At 31.4% G+C, this 15,985-nt stretch overlaps 1 protein-coding gene across 3 annotated transcripts in view; it reads left to right on the top strand.

Moving 5' to 3' along the window:
* LOC124363063 overlaps nucleotides 1-7,322 on the top strand; it is a 53,848-nt gene extending 46,526 nt beyond the window's left edge. For 2 of the 3 annotated variants that reach the window (XM_046818144.1, XM_046818142.1), the window contains 2 exons: nucleotides 759-826; nucleotides 1,904-1,977. The gene's annotated coding sequence lies outside the window, so the exon portion shown is untranslated. Of the gene's footprint in view, nucleotides 1-758; nucleotides 827-1,903; nucleotides 1,978-4,467; nucleotides 4,587-7,301 lie in introns of those variants that run through there. The other variant, XM_046818143.1, reaches the window with a different exon arrangement.
* The last annotated feature ends 8,663 nt before the right edge of the window (nucleotides 7,323-15,985 follow it).

Here is a 15,985-nt window from a genome sequence, read left to right as displayed (position 1 = left end):
TGACAGTCTTTGGATTAACTCAACACTCACTTACACGTAAAACTATCCACTTCTTATGCTTAGTTAATATTATGATATTTATGTGGATATAGCTAAAGGGGGTGAAGCTTTAGAGTGAATCAAGCTAAAGTATGGATGTATGGATGTATGGATCAGAACCTCTTAAATTAGCACCTTCACTTCTAGTCTATCATGAGTGAGAACAACCTGTGACACAACATTGAGAAATAGAAAACTGTTAGAGAATTTCCAAGACACAAGTCTTTTGTAGGTATTTAAACTGCAAAATTGATGTTTAAACCAATTAAGAAAATCAATAATCTTGTAGACAATTGCTATCACGATATATCGTTATGACTTTTTGGGGCTGAGTGCCTAACAATGCATCATGTTTTTAAGGAATATTGTTGATTTGTTCACCGACGACGGCACTTTTCACTCATATACTATGATAGGGAGGAAGCAGGTATCGATGAACAAATACAATACTATACAATTTTAAATAGTTGTTTACAAAAAGTGAAGTTAATACATATTTTTCCAAACTATTTAAAAGGTCCACACTTGTAAACAAGAGAAATCTCGAAAACCAGCAGTAGGTTTATTAGGTTATTATAATTGATATATTTACACAATTAATATCAAAAACACAAACAATATGATTTTAGGTTTTTTATTTTAAGTGATTTAATTAAACTGTAATTTTATGCACCTCAAGTAATTCTGTTTTTTTGAATAGTAAAAATGATTATTTTCAGTTCCTGAAGATTACGACTACAATATACAAGCTACGACAAATACTACTTCGCTTACTTTTTCGTGGACAGTAAGTATTTGAAATAGTTTTTAAGTATTTATGTCATGCATATTTAAAAAATAAGATTTTGTGTATATATAATGTTTTAATCTGTAATTTTTTTATCTTTCTTCGGGAGATACAATTAATTGAACTAAAATCTCTCTTTCTCTATTTTTCGGTAATGTGTGGGAAGGTACTCGAGTGTTTTCAGAATACTCCCGATATTCAAAGTATGGAATCAAACCATGGGGTAAAAGTATCCGTCAGATAAGGTTCCGAGATAAGGGTGACGGGCCGTATCTGAAAGCCATAGACAATACCCTGCAAGTGATTAGAAGGACTTTTATCGGATGACAAAAAAATGAGCATTATAAAGGTTAGGAAAGTGGTTGTGATAGAATACGAACAAAGAAGTACGAGGTAAAAGGAAGACAAAAGAAGAGGATAGGTCGGAAGACAAAATACATGTCAAACGACTTTTATTTACATTAAATGAATTTGTATCAATGCAAATAGCCGATTTAAATTTTTTCAATAAGCATTGAATCACAAAAAGTACTTGCTCCACCGAGACTCGAACCCGGATCTCTCTTTTGCTGGTTGAATGTGCTACCATTACACCACAGAGCCCTTACTTTTTACGATTTAATTATTTTGTATTTGGCCGTATCTGTCACATATGCGTTTAATGAATAATACCTATTAAGTGTGTGTAGATTTTTCATATTTTCTAAATAATTTCATAAAGTTTAAATATTTGTGTATGCCTTAATCTTATGCCTTATTGATTTTTGATACGAGTACATAATTAAAATGATAGATCCCAATCTTTGAACCATGGAGTCCAATTTTGTGATATATCGAATATAATATAACAATAATAAAAATAATAATGCGTGTCATAGACATTCTCTCAATTTGTATTTGTATTTGTATGGGTCGTAAACGTCCCATACTTTAACTTGGTGAATCTTGAAATCTCCGAGTTCACTGAATTTGATTTAAGTAATCCAGTGTTGTAATTGTTACATAATCCGTTATAATATGGAAACTAAAAGGTATTATGTGATACATAATACTGCAATGTACTGTATTGTATTCCAGTACAACAACATGACTGATCACTGGTGCCCTCTAGAAGCTTACGAAGTGTCCTGGGAAGAGGATTGGCTGTGGCTAACAGCAAGCACTCAGGACACAGATTACACTCTGACAGACTTCCTTCCGGATACTGGAGTTAAATTTAAAGTACGAGCAAAAACCAGTGGAGGATTTGCACCTTTTTCAAATATAATAACGGCGACCACGCGTTACAATGGTAGGTTTCCTATTCTTACTGTATCTTACAGGTTAAGTTAGTACATAAATATATTATTCACTTAGGTGTGAATAAAACCAAGTTTAAAAAAATCAAACTGCTTTGAATGTTATCTAATTCTCCTAACAGTTATGATCCTAATTGCAATTATATTCAAAGTAAGCTTACTTTTGATACCTTTTTCATACTATTTATGAGTGGCATTTTAATGTGTCTTTGAATTTATTAATATTTTATGTACAAAGAAAGAATAAGATCTAGTTACTTGCAGTGCTTGAGAAAATTGCTTTTCATATACCTGTTAATTGCAGTAATAAGCAAAATGTTTTGGCAAATACATTTTAGTTCAAAACAGATTTCACATATATGAGGAACCAGTTCCCACAATGTACCTTTTTATTGCAAATTCTATTTTTAGTTTTAAGAAAAAAGTGGACCAGTGGTCGTTATTATTATATATTGTGGACTCAGGACAGTCTTTTCGACAGACTACAGAGGTTGTATGTTTTAAACCGAGATTGTAGAACTATTAAATATGTAACACTTTGATTAGTGTTCTATGCTCTTCCCTCCCCCCCAAACCAAAAAAGTCTCCCAATGACCGCGGAAATATATAATAATTGTGTCATCTGTTGCAATTTTCCTTATAATAACTACAGCGCCAATATTCGTATTACTTACAATATCTTTACAGTATTACGTGGTTTATTATTTAATTGAATAGATACGCGCGGTAGCTGTTATTCCTCGAACTGGCAAAGTTGTAATTTACAACATCTTTCCCCTTGTGACTACGGACTTTGCATATTACAACTTCCAAGGGTGTTATTCTGGTATAAATAGTTTATTATCTCTTACAAGCTATTATTATAATCTTTATTGAATATTAAATATCTCGTAGAATATAAAATAAATACAAAAAACGTAGTTTTTTTTATAGTAAGGGCAAACAATGCAAAACGGGCGTTTTGTGTCTCGTAGACTTGTATAAGAAAATTGCTGATCCCGTCAACTTCCACCCAATCCAACCACCGTTAATTAAGATAAGCCCTAAAACCAGCTTTACCACAGACCATTGCCTGTCATAAGTATACACCAGACCACAAAAGCCCCTAACGTCAAGCGCCTTAGCCACACAGTCATCTGTACTTGATGTATTGAATGTATAGATAGCCCACTCAGAATACCCAATGTTGCTGTTCGAGTCAACTGGTTTCCATGCCAGTCTAGATATAAAATGTTTTACCCATCTTAGTTCCAGCTTACACACATGCTTTTGCCCATGCAAGCTCCTTTAATATGGACACAGTTATATGATATTGTTTAAATATTTATTAAGTACTAGCTGTTTTCCTGCGGCTTTGCACTCTTTTCGTAAGCTTTGCCCGTGAATATGAACTTCTGGTTTAATAGAATTGTATTTACAACGCCGATGTAGAGCCACGATCAAGAAAATATGTTTATGTTTATAGCCATTGTGCACGAACATGTACTTTATTATAAAGTGGTATAACACTCAAACTTTAAGTTCAATCAGAAATGTATCTTAAAGACAAATATACATAATAACTTAGCGCCTTCAAATAGTGTTTGGCTATGTAATATACGTAACTGTCTTGTAATTGCAGTTTATAGTGTGCAGGCGCTTTGAAACATTTTATCTTTTGCAGCGCCGCTTGGTGGTGAGTTAAACCAATGGGCAAAGGTTATAAACCTTCTCCGTGGAAAAATACATATACATACAAATTTTAATAATCGCCTGTTTAATATTTTGCGATTCCATAAAGGACAAACACACAAACATTCATTTGATTCACACAAAAATCATACATAGATTTTTTACTGTGACTTGCTTACTGTGTTATCCTATTTGTAAATGTTCCTTTCAGTCGTTAGCAGAAAAAGGAATTTTTTCATTCATCCAATTTTGTTTATTTGCTCAGCGGGTTCTTTTAATTCTCTACCTTTTACGTGGGAAAAATTACTAAAACCAGTTTTAAAGTTTTCGTATCAATATTACTTAAAAAAAGAAATACGATCCCAGTTCAATTACTTGGTTTAGTTTGTTAAAAGGTTTTATAAATCTTTCTAACTTGTTTTGGAAAGTTGCAATCTCGTACATTGTCGATAAAGTAGTACGGTACTGATATTAATGCAATTTTAAAATACTATGAAATATTAATAATAAAACAAAATAGTGCTGTTTATATTTAAGTTGGGGTTATTGAGGTGCAAAGCTATGTACAGTAAAACCAAATTTATATGTTATATTGTATATTATACATATATATTATAATTTTTGAATATGTAGAATCTGTACCATGTTATAATAAACCTCGAAATCATTAAGGTTCAACCGCTGTGAGAGGGCTAAGGCTGACTGCTTCCCACAGCTCCTCCCTTCAGCTGTCCTGGCAGGCGCCTATCGAAAATGAGCACAGAAAACTGCGCTATATCATCTCCTATAAGGTAAAAAATGTACCTAACCCTGGAAGCATATAACGACTTGGATTGTGGATATTAATATTCCAGAGTATTTATATTTAAATTATCAATGAGACATCCAAGACGATATAAAATATTTTTTGATTAGTAAGCTCCTAGTGAATATTCAGTACAATTTATTACTAAATTGGTTAACTATTAAATATTATCTGGTTGGTCTAAAATAAAATCACAGTTGTAAATAACACAATGGATTTATTTTAAACTGGCAAATTAATAAATTCAACGTTTCAGAACTTTTATCACTCTATTTTCTACAAAGAATTGACAAACCTTTTAGTAAATTTAACAGTTCCTTTGGCAAGAAATAAAAATATTAATCAAATATATCAAACTAAAAACCAGAGCTCTCTTCTAAAATAAAATAATAAAGTTTTAAAATAAAAATGAAATACCACTTGGAAATAACTAAAATAAAAATGTTCACTTCTAAGTTCACTCAAAAGTCAAAATAAAAATTTAAACTTCTCTTTCCACTATTTGAACCTTAACTTTCAAGTCTCTGCAGTTCAGATTACAACTCTCTCTAACAATTATTAAAGTTCAATTAATTTACAATTAATAATTCACAATAAAACAGTTCCAGTTAAATGTTAATAAATTACTAATTTCCTAATCTCAATTAAAGTTATTAACAAAGTTCAACTTAAATTCACTTCTCTTGCTAGCATAAACCAAATGTAACTTGTATGATTCTATTATGCTCTATTGTTTCTCGAGAATAAGTTATTCAGATTGCTCTGTAGTTTCTATGAATTTAATTTTTTCCTATAAAAAAAGACATCACAATTAATTTAATATCAAATCAGGAAGACTATTTCAATAAAACGTACAATAAATCTGGTGCTTACCTCAAAATCCCTCGCGGAAAAAAATTTAAGAAACACGGTGCGCTGTAATCAACTTAATCACGAAAATAACCAAAAGAAGGGCGAAAATTATGAGGGGGCGCTTAAATACTTCCCTTTCCAACCAACTTTTCAGGACATCATTTCGCGGTGTTCTCTCATTGGTCCAGCTGTATCAAACAAGGAGAACAATACTCGCAAAAAGACAAGTTCTAATCAATTCAAGGCAGTCAACCTGGCTTCCTAACAATTTAAAACTACCAGTACTAACTTGCCAAAGGATTACATGTTCGTTTTTTTTACCCTGACATTTCACAATCTAATCTAAAATTGAATCCTAATATTTTGATCCCTAAATTTTTATTTAATTTAAGTTTAATTAAAAAATATAAATCAATGTAGCTTTAAAAAACGCTACAAAGCGTCTATCAGAATATCCAGGGTGTGCTCTAATTTTTGTAGTTTTTACAGGGTCTCTTTGTTAATTACGTATAAAATCCTATATGCAGTATATGTATAAAGTGTTATGTGTAATTTTTATTATTAAGAATCAGAGAATAAAGCTATATAGTTTTGAAGTAAAAATAAAAATATATGTATTTCTACAGAATGCATTATATTTAGTATTTGATATGCGAAAAAATATATTACATTAATTTATTTGCATTGTAAAATATAAGAATTTTAACAGTCCGAAATAGCTAATTTGTTGGAAATTTAGTTGTGAAAACTAAAATATATAGTGTTATGGGATTAAAAAATAAAAATTTTCATGATCATAGAGAAAAGAGCAGTGGCAAATCTTTACCCATTTTCAATTGCTAAGCAACACAATGAAATAACGACAATAAAATTGACTCTCATGCAAATTTATATGTTTCTTCTACCTTTTTATAAATTTAGTTTATGTATAACAGAGTAGAAATCAGTTTTCTTATTAAAAAAAAAGAAAACAAGATACAATACTTCTACTTCAGACTCATCAAAGTCAGTCATATCAGATTCCATTGCCATGAATATCACTCGATATACAAGGATAACCCGTTCTGAGGTATTGCATAATTGACACTGTATGATAAAACTTTGCATTGAGGAAATTTAAAAAAATTAAAAAAAATTCTGCACAATTAACAAAACGATTCGTTTACAAACAACAATTTCCGCTGCACAAAGGTTAACAACGAAATCACATTTGGAAAAACCACAGATTTTAAACTAGAAACAAGATAAAATAAAATTAAAGACCTCTAAACATTAAAACGAAGTCATGGGCTGTCGATTAACATTAACATCTTCCATGTGTCTTTAAATATTTAGAGGCTCGCGTTCGAACACCAAGTAACCTATAACTACGTCATATTTGGTAATCACTGTTTAAATAGAAGAATATTAAGATGGTTTTTATCAATATAAATTTGGTATAATGTAATACTGGCGTCTTCAAGCAGTTTGAATTATAAAATAAATATATGTCAACAATGTAGATAATAAACAATAAACAAAAACACATACAATGTAAACGCAGTACATAAAATTTGACAAGGTCAGCTGACGTTAAACAAATCAAATTAAATCTTTGTGAAAGAGTTGGTTTTAGATAAGAAAAAAAAAACAATGGAATAACAGATTTTCTGACAAATGTTGGAATCAGAGAATCTTTACATTAATAACTTTATATAAATGTACAGAAAGCTATAGAAGGGGTTATAGTGGATGTAGAATTTAGCGAAATTCAGATATAAAGAATATTTTGTTCCTTCGTTGCAAGGAATATTTATAGAACAGTTTGTTTACTATTGAACTGGATTTATTTATCAACTGGTGTTCGCAGTGTGTGATCCAGTTAGCTTGCCTACCTGGCTGCAAGGAATATTTATAGAACAGTTTGTTTACTATTGAACTGGATTCGTTTATCACCAGGTGTTCGCAGTGTGTGATCCAGTTAGCTTGCCCGCCTGGCTGCAAGGAATATTTATAGAACAATTTGTTTACTATTGAACTCGATTCATTTATCAACTGGTGTTCGCAGTGTGTGATCCAGTTAGCTTGCCCGCCTGGCTGCAAGGAATATTTATAGAACAGTTTGTTTACTATTGTACTCGATTCATTTATCAACTGGTGTTCGCAGTGTGTGATCCAGTTAGCTTGCCTACCTGGCTGCAAGGAATATTTATAGAACAGTTTGTTTACTATTGTACTCGATTCATTTATCAACTGGTGTTCGCAGTGTGTGATCCAGTTAGCTTGCCCGCCTGGCTGCAAGGAATATTTATAGAACAGTTTGTTTACTATTGAACTCGATTTATTTATCAACTGGTGTTCGCAGTGTGTGATCCAGTTAGCTTGCCCGCCTGGCTGCAAGGAATATTTATAGAACAGTTTGTTTACTATTGAACTGGATTCGTTTATCACCAGGTGTTCGCAGTGTGTGATCCAGTTAGCTTGCCCGCCTGGCTGCAAGGAATATTTATAGAACAATTTGTTTTACTATTGAACTCGATTCATTTATCAACTGGTGTTCGCAGTGTGTGATCCAGTTAGCTTGCCCGCCTGGCTGCAAGGAATATTTATAGAACAGTTTGTTTACTATTGAACTCGATTTATTTATCAACTGGTGTTCGCAGTGTGTGATCCAGTTAGCTTGCCCGCCTGGCTGCAAGGAATATTTATAGAACAGTTTGTTTACTATTGAACTCGATTCATTTATCAACAGGTGTTCGCAGTGTGTGATCCAGTTAGCTTGCCCGCCTGGCTGCAAGGAATATTTATAGAACAGTTTGTTTACTATTGAACTCGATTTATTTATCAACTGGTGTTCGCAGTGTGTGATCCAGTTAGCTTGCCTACCTGGCTGCAAGGAATATTTATAGAACAGTTTGTTTACTATTGAACTCGATTTATTTATCAATTGGTGTTCGCAGTGTGTGATCCAGTTAGCTTGCCTACCTGGCTGCAAGGAATATTTATAGAACAGTTTGTTTACTATTGAACTGGATTCGTTTATCAACTGGTGTTCGCAGTGTGCGATCTAGTTTTCTTGACAGGTGATTTAAATATTAATTTACTAAATGATTGTGTAAATACCCAGAATTACCTTAGTTTGATGGATGGTTGCGGTTTTCAGTCTATGGTCAATACTCCCACAAGAATTACACACAGTTCACAATCTTGTATCGATCACATTTTTATTAAACACAGAAAATTAAATTCATTTAAAAGTGCTGTGTTCGATATTGATCTGACAGATCACTGTGCCATAGGTTTGAAATGGGCAATAAACTGTAAGACAAATAAAATTAAGGAAGACCGATTAAACACACAGGTTAGTCTAGATTATAACATGGTTAGAGAAAAGCTCGAAAAAACCAATTGGGAACTTTGCTACAAATTCACTGATGTGAATTATTGTTATGACATTTTCAACCAAATTTTGACTGACATAGTAAATAGTAGTAGCAAATCTAATAATACAAATTCCAAGGTGATAAAGGCAAAGTCAATTAGTCCGTGGATGACAGCTAGGTTATTAAGCAAATTGGAAAAAAGGAAAAAACTATACAGAACTTACCGAAAGAGGCCTTATGATAATGTATTTAAAAACTATTACATTCGATTCTGTAATAACCTAAAACTTGAAATTGACACCGAGAAAACACAATATTATTCCAGGAAACTGAGCGACTGTAACGGTGATTCGCAACAACAATGGAAAATAATAAACAATTTAACGGGTAGGAATTTAAAAAAAGGTGTGAATCAGATAACTCTAGATAACGGAGTTGTGGTATCGGACGCACACGTTGTAGCAGATGAGATAAACAAATATTTTATCTCTGTTCAATCAGCTGACTATCACGGTCAAGAACAAACAACAACAAACTGTGCAAGCTGCTTGCCGGCCGCGCCGCTGCCTGCGCTAGTCTCGCCAGCCCATTACGTTAATTCCTTTTTTTATGTTTCCAACTACAGAAACAGAAGTCGAAAATATTATCAATCAGCTAAAGAATAAGCGATCAACTGGATTCGACGCCTTTAGTACCAAACTTATAAAAGAAATGAAAATATTTATTACACCACTATTAACTTATCTTATAAATTGCAGCATGACTACCGGAATTTTTCCAAATAAACTGAAACAGAGTATCGTTGTGCCGCTGTTAAAAAAAGGAAACTCCACACAATTAAGCAACCTTAGACCAATCAGCCTACTTTCAATTTTCTCTAAAATATTCGAAAAAATAGTCAATATACGTTTATTTAAATTCCTTAATAGAAACAATTTTATTAATATTAACCAATACGGGTTCAGGAAAGGGAAATCTACCGAAGACGCGCTAATAAACTTCACTAATAAGATATATTTAAATTTAAACGAAAGCAATAAAGTTACAGGACTATTCATTGATTTTCGTAAAGCGTTCGACTTAGTTAACCACAGAATTTTATTAAGTAAACTAGAATCAATAGGAATCAGAGGAATAGCTTTAAATTGGTTTTACGACCTATTTAACAGGCAGAAACCAGCAGGTAAAAATTGAGAGCTGTCTTAGTCCCCCTCTAACCATAAATTCAGGCGTCCCTCAAGGTTCAATTTTATCAGCAACTTTGTTTCTTATTTTTATTAACGACCTACTTGAACAGACTTTTCGTGGTAAAATTAGTGCATTTGCAGATGACATTGCGATTTTTTATGCGGAAAAAGAAATCGAAATTCTGCATCAAAGGATTACAACGGACATATCCTTAATGCAACGATGGTGCTGTAACAATAAAATGCAAATCAATGTAAACAAAACAAAATATATAAATTTCGGCTTTATAGACTTTCTTTTTGAAATTCCGCTTACATATCACCTACAGGATTGTACGCAAACTAGTCTGTGTACCTGCCAAGCTATAGAACAGGATAGTCATTTTAAGTATTTGGGAATCACTATTGATGAAAAATTGAATTGGGGAAAACATATTCAGGAGCTGAACAGCAAAATACGATCTACAGTAAGAACATTCTACTTTTTAAAACAATTCTGTGATAAATTTTTATTGCGAAACCTCTACTATTCTTTAGTCCAGTCAAGACTTCAGTACGGAATAGTCTGATGGGGAGGTGCGTACAGAAGTCTAATAGATAATCTCAGAGTGTCACAAAATCATATAGTGCGTATAATGCTACAAAAAAAAAACTCAGAGATAGCTCGTTCCCCCTATTCCAACAAATTAGAACTCTACCCATTCAACATTTATATGTGTACAAAGTGCTGAAACTATTTTATAGAAGAAGTGGCAATGAAGGTACAACTTTCCTTGTATATGGAACAAGAAACGCAAATAAAAGAATTTTTAGAGTACCAAAAGTAAAAAAGGAAATACTTAGACTATGCTTTCAGTACGTAGGTCCAAAATTCTTTAATAAATTACCTATTAATATTAGATCAATAGATAAATTAAACCTTTTCAGCAATAGTGTATTTGACTGGTTAATTGAGATAAATGATGTTAGATTCTTTAATAGAGTCATTAGCTAAAGTTGAAAGTTACTGTTTATTTATTTTATATAAAAATTAATTTGGTTTCATGTACCAAATTGTATATAGATGGTTATTGCATATAATGTATAATGTACTGTGTGTTATTGAATGCATGTACATGCATTTTGTAATAGTGTATGTGCCTAAATAGCGCATTGATTTTTTTCTTTGACAGAAGTTATTTATATGTTTATAATGTTGATTTGTTTTTAATGTACTATGTTTGCTGCTATGTTTTTAATTTGTTTTGTTTTGTTTGTTTTTGTTTTTTTTAATTCGAATTGTATAAAGAGGATACTAATTTTTATGTTGTTTTTACTGTTAATATTAGATAATTTTTATTCTGACATTATATGGATAAGTAATTACTAGTTATTTTTATATTGGTTATATTTTTTGTATTCTTATTTTTAGTTCATTTGTAGTTTCAGGCACCTCGGAGAGTGGCCAGCATGTAATTTAATACAAACTGAACTCTAAAAGTAATATTAAGTTTATTTTATTTTGTTAATCCTAATCACGCTACTGGACATGTGATTAGGCTATTCCTAAGATTTTATTTTTGTACTGTTTTTGTAATTTTTTGAAGGAATAAATCATTATTCTCATTATTCTCATTATTCTCAGTTAGTTTGCCCTCCTGGCTGCAAGGAATATTTATAGAACAGTTTGTTTACTATTGAACTCGATTCGTTTATCAACTGGTGTTCGCAGTGTGTGATCCAGTTAGCTTGCCCGCCTGGCTGCAAGGAATATTTATAGAACAGTTTGTTTACTATTGAACTGGATTCGTTTATCAACTGGTGTTCGCAGTGTGTGATCCAGTTAGCTTGCCCTCCTGGCTGCAAGGATGCCACTGAAGGGCAGGTGACCGAAGAAGATACTAAAACAACCCTGAGTCTACTGTTACCGTTCACCCAATATGTGGTAACTGTAACCCCTGAAGAGGGGTTACCTAATAAAATATATGTGGGAACAACTGAGACTGGTAAGCCAAACATTGCAGATAAATAAAAATGTCAATAAGCACAATGGTCTATTTCTAGGAATTTGTTGAAAGTAATCCTAACTATATCTAGTATTAGTACTGGTGTATAAGTTGGAAAAGTATTTTACATAACCAAATATAATATTTTTATATCCATAGTTAGCATACAAGGTTTCATTCATTATATATATATATATATATATATATATATATATATATATATATATATATATATTTCTTGTGTGCGTGTGTATGTTAATGAACTCCTCCTAAACGGGTGGACCGATTTTAATGAAACTTTTTGTGTGTCTTCAGTTGGATCCGAGAATGGTTTAGATTCATAATTCGGTTCAATTTTAATAGTTTATTTAATTAATTTTTTAATAATAAATTGTTGTTGATGGTGGAGTGTTTTACATTGGATCCGCCAGACTGCGCCACGAACGACACGTAATACAAAGTGAACTGATACGTAACAGCTGTGAATATTTTCAGCTGAAGTTCATCAAAGAGGCAGAAACATTTGTTCACAATTAAAATTTAGAAAGTTCATATTTAAAATATGCAAATAACATCAGTAGTGTAATGCAGATTGCAAAGATGAAGTTTCACCAATTGTTCTACGTAAACATTATAATATTACAACACAGCCATAATGTTTTTCTATTTTAATTCCAGGTTTTCCCGACATTTTGTGCTGCTATCAAATTTGTGTGTTGTTTTGTAACATTCTGTAATTTATGTGTGAGTGGTAATTGTTATAATACATTAATAGAGATTGAAGATGTTTAAAGTGCATAAAAACTACAGTTATTTATTAAAGTTATTGAACTCATTTTGCACATTTATTGAAGTGAATAAGTATATTGGTCGCATACCTCAAATAACTAAGTAGCATACAAATCAAAAGGTTGTGTTTCTATGTGTGAATATTGTTAACAGTTTAGATAATCAAGTTTTAAACTAATTGGATTTAAAATAATTCGTTAAAATTTACATTTTTTAATCTGCAGTCAGAATTGGTCAAATAAGTTCAAATTAAGTAGCATACAAATCACATGTGTGAATAACTACTTATTGTTAATAGTGTAGGAATTGGTTTTAAATTAAATTCTGTTGGCCAGTTCCGACATTATACTGTAATTTTAATAAATTACAAGTATATTTTTCAAATTTTACAACTTAATTTATCGTAATGCTATTGAATGTACAATATTTTTTTGTTAATCCTTCAGGAGTGTACATAAACAAATTAGATGGTTTTCTGATAGGGCTGAAGTATAATAAGTGGCCTCCATCACAATCGAATTATTGATATTTCTGAATAGCTTATCCAAACTCCTATCCGAATCGGATTATAGTTATTTAAAGGCTGAAGTATAATAAGCAGCCACCATCACAATCGAATTATTGATATTTCTGAATAGCCTATCCAAACTACTGAATTTCATTATAGTTATTTATTCGGTCAAATTTAATTAAATTTTTAATTATAAATTGTTGTTGATGTTGGAGTGTTTTTATATTGGATCCAACAGACTGCGCTACGACACGTAATACAAAGTGAACTGATACTTAACAGCTGTGAATATTTTCAGCTGAAGTTCACCAAAGAGGCAGAAACATTTGTTTACATTTAGATTACGTTATTATAAAGTGCTTGATCAGTAGTCTAATGCAGATTGCAAAGTTAAATTTGCACCAATTGTTCTATGTAAACATTATAATATTACAACACAGCCATACGTTTAATCAATTATAGTCTTGAAAGCCTAGAGTAAGCATAAACATATAAAAATAACACCACTTCTTATTTCAACATATTCTGTACTCACTTTGGAGGATAGAGAGTATCCAGATATAAAATTGGAAGTTTTAGCTTTTAAGTAAAATTCTTAGTAAATTATTAAGTGTTGATCTTGGAAGAATGCGCTACAATCGCAGTTTCAAATGTTTTTCTATTTTATTTCCAGGTTTTCCCGACAGTTTGAGCTGCTATCAATGTGTGTGTGTTGTTTTGTAAGGTTCATGTTTCAAAAGTAAATACGGCAAATAACATTAAAATATAATAGAATGAAGTTATAAAAAGTGTACTACGTGGCCGCGTTATAAGTTTATAAAGGCCAGCCAACAGGCAAAAAGAAGAAAATAAAAAAATAAAACATTGTGTAATTATTGTGTGAGTGCTAAAATTGTAATAGTACATTAATAGAGATTATTGGTCGCATTACCTCAAATAACCTAAGTAGCATACAAATCAAAATGTTGTGTTTCTATGTGTGAATAACTATTATTAACATTTTAGATAATCAAGTTTTAAACTAATGGATTTCAAATAATTTGTTGTAATTTACATTTTTAATCTGCAGTCAAAATTGGTCAGATAAGTTAAAATTAAGTAGCATACAAATCACATGTTTTAAATAACTATAATGAAATTCGGCAGTTTAGATAGGCTAATCAGGAATATCAATAGAGGTTATCCAGATATAAAATTGGAAGTTTTAGTAAAATACAGTTAATCTTTGGTTTATAAATAAATTGTTTTTTATCTTGGTATGTTTTAAATTGGATCCAGCAGAATGCGCTACGATCGCAGTTTTCAAATGTTTTTCTATTTTAATTCCAGGTTTTCCCGACAGTTTGTGCTGCTATCAAATTTGTGTGTTGTTTTGTATCATCGTGTAATTATTGTGTGAGTGCTAATTGTAATATTAAATTAATAGAGAATCACATGTGTCAATAACTATTGCTAATTATGTAGGAATTGGTTTTAAATTAAATTCTACTGGCCAGTTTCTGATACTATACTGTAATTTTAAATATCTATAAATGAAATTCAGTAGTTTAGATAGGCTAATCAGAAGTATCAATAATTCGATTGAGATGGTGGCTGCTTATTGTACTTCAGCCTTTAAATAACTATAATTTGGATCGTCATTTTAGTAGTTTTAGATAGACTATTCAGATATATCAATAATTTGATTGTGATGGTGGCCACTTATTGTACTTCAAACCTATAGGGAATACTTATTTAGTATATTAGATAAATTAAATTCTGTTGGCCAGTTCCGATACTATACTGTAATTTTAAATAATTATAATTCGGTAATTTAGATAGATTAATCAGAAATATCAATAACTCGATTGTGATGGTGGCCACTTATTGTACTTCAGCCCTATAGGGTATACTTCTTTAGTATTTTATATACCGTAGTCTATGTTGTTATACATTTTTATCTAGAAGTTACTTAATTAAAATTACATATTCAATAAGTTACTCATTGTGTACTATTATACAGAATTTTATTTTTACAGAAAAATGCCACGTCTTCGTGGAAGAGGACGAATAGTTATTCAATCATGTGATTTATATGCTACTTAATTTGAACTTATATGACCAAACTGTTAACAATAGTTATTCACACATAGAAACACAACCTTTTGATTTGTACGCTACTTAGGTTATGCGACCAATATACTCACTTCGTTCAATAAATTTTCAAAATTAGTTCAATAACTTCAATGAATGACTATAGTTTTTTTATGTACTTCAAACATCTTCAATCTCTATTAATGTAATATTACAATTAGCACTCACACAATAATTACACAATGTTACAAAACAACACACATATTTGGTAGCAGCACAAACTGTCAGGAAAACCTGGAATTAAAATAGAAAACATTTGAAACTGTGATCGTAGCGCATTCTGCTGGATACAATGTAAAACATTCCAAGATGGTCCACCCATTTAGGAGGAGTTCAGCTCCATACACACGCACACAAGAAATATAAAGATAATGAAATTCGGTAGTTTAGATAGGCTAATGAGAAATATCAATAATTTGATTGCGATGTTGGCCGCTTATTATAATTCAGCCTTTAAATAACTATAATCTAATTCAGTTCGTCATTTTAGTAGTTTAGATAGGCTATTGAAAAATATCTATAATTCGATTGTGATGGTGACCACTTATTATACTTCAGCCTTTACA

The sequence above is a fragment of the Homalodisca vitripennis genome, chromosome 5 (assembly GCF_021130785.1).
Source record: "Homalodisca vitripennis isolate AUS2020 chromosome 5, UT_GWSS_2.1, whole genome shotgun sequence".
Lineage (NCBI taxonomy): Eukaryota > Metazoa > Arthropoda > Insecta > Hemiptera > Cicadellidae > Homalodisca > Homalodisca vitripennis.
Note: the sequence above shows the minus strand (reverse complement) of the source record. Positions and strands in the feature narration are given on the sequence as shown.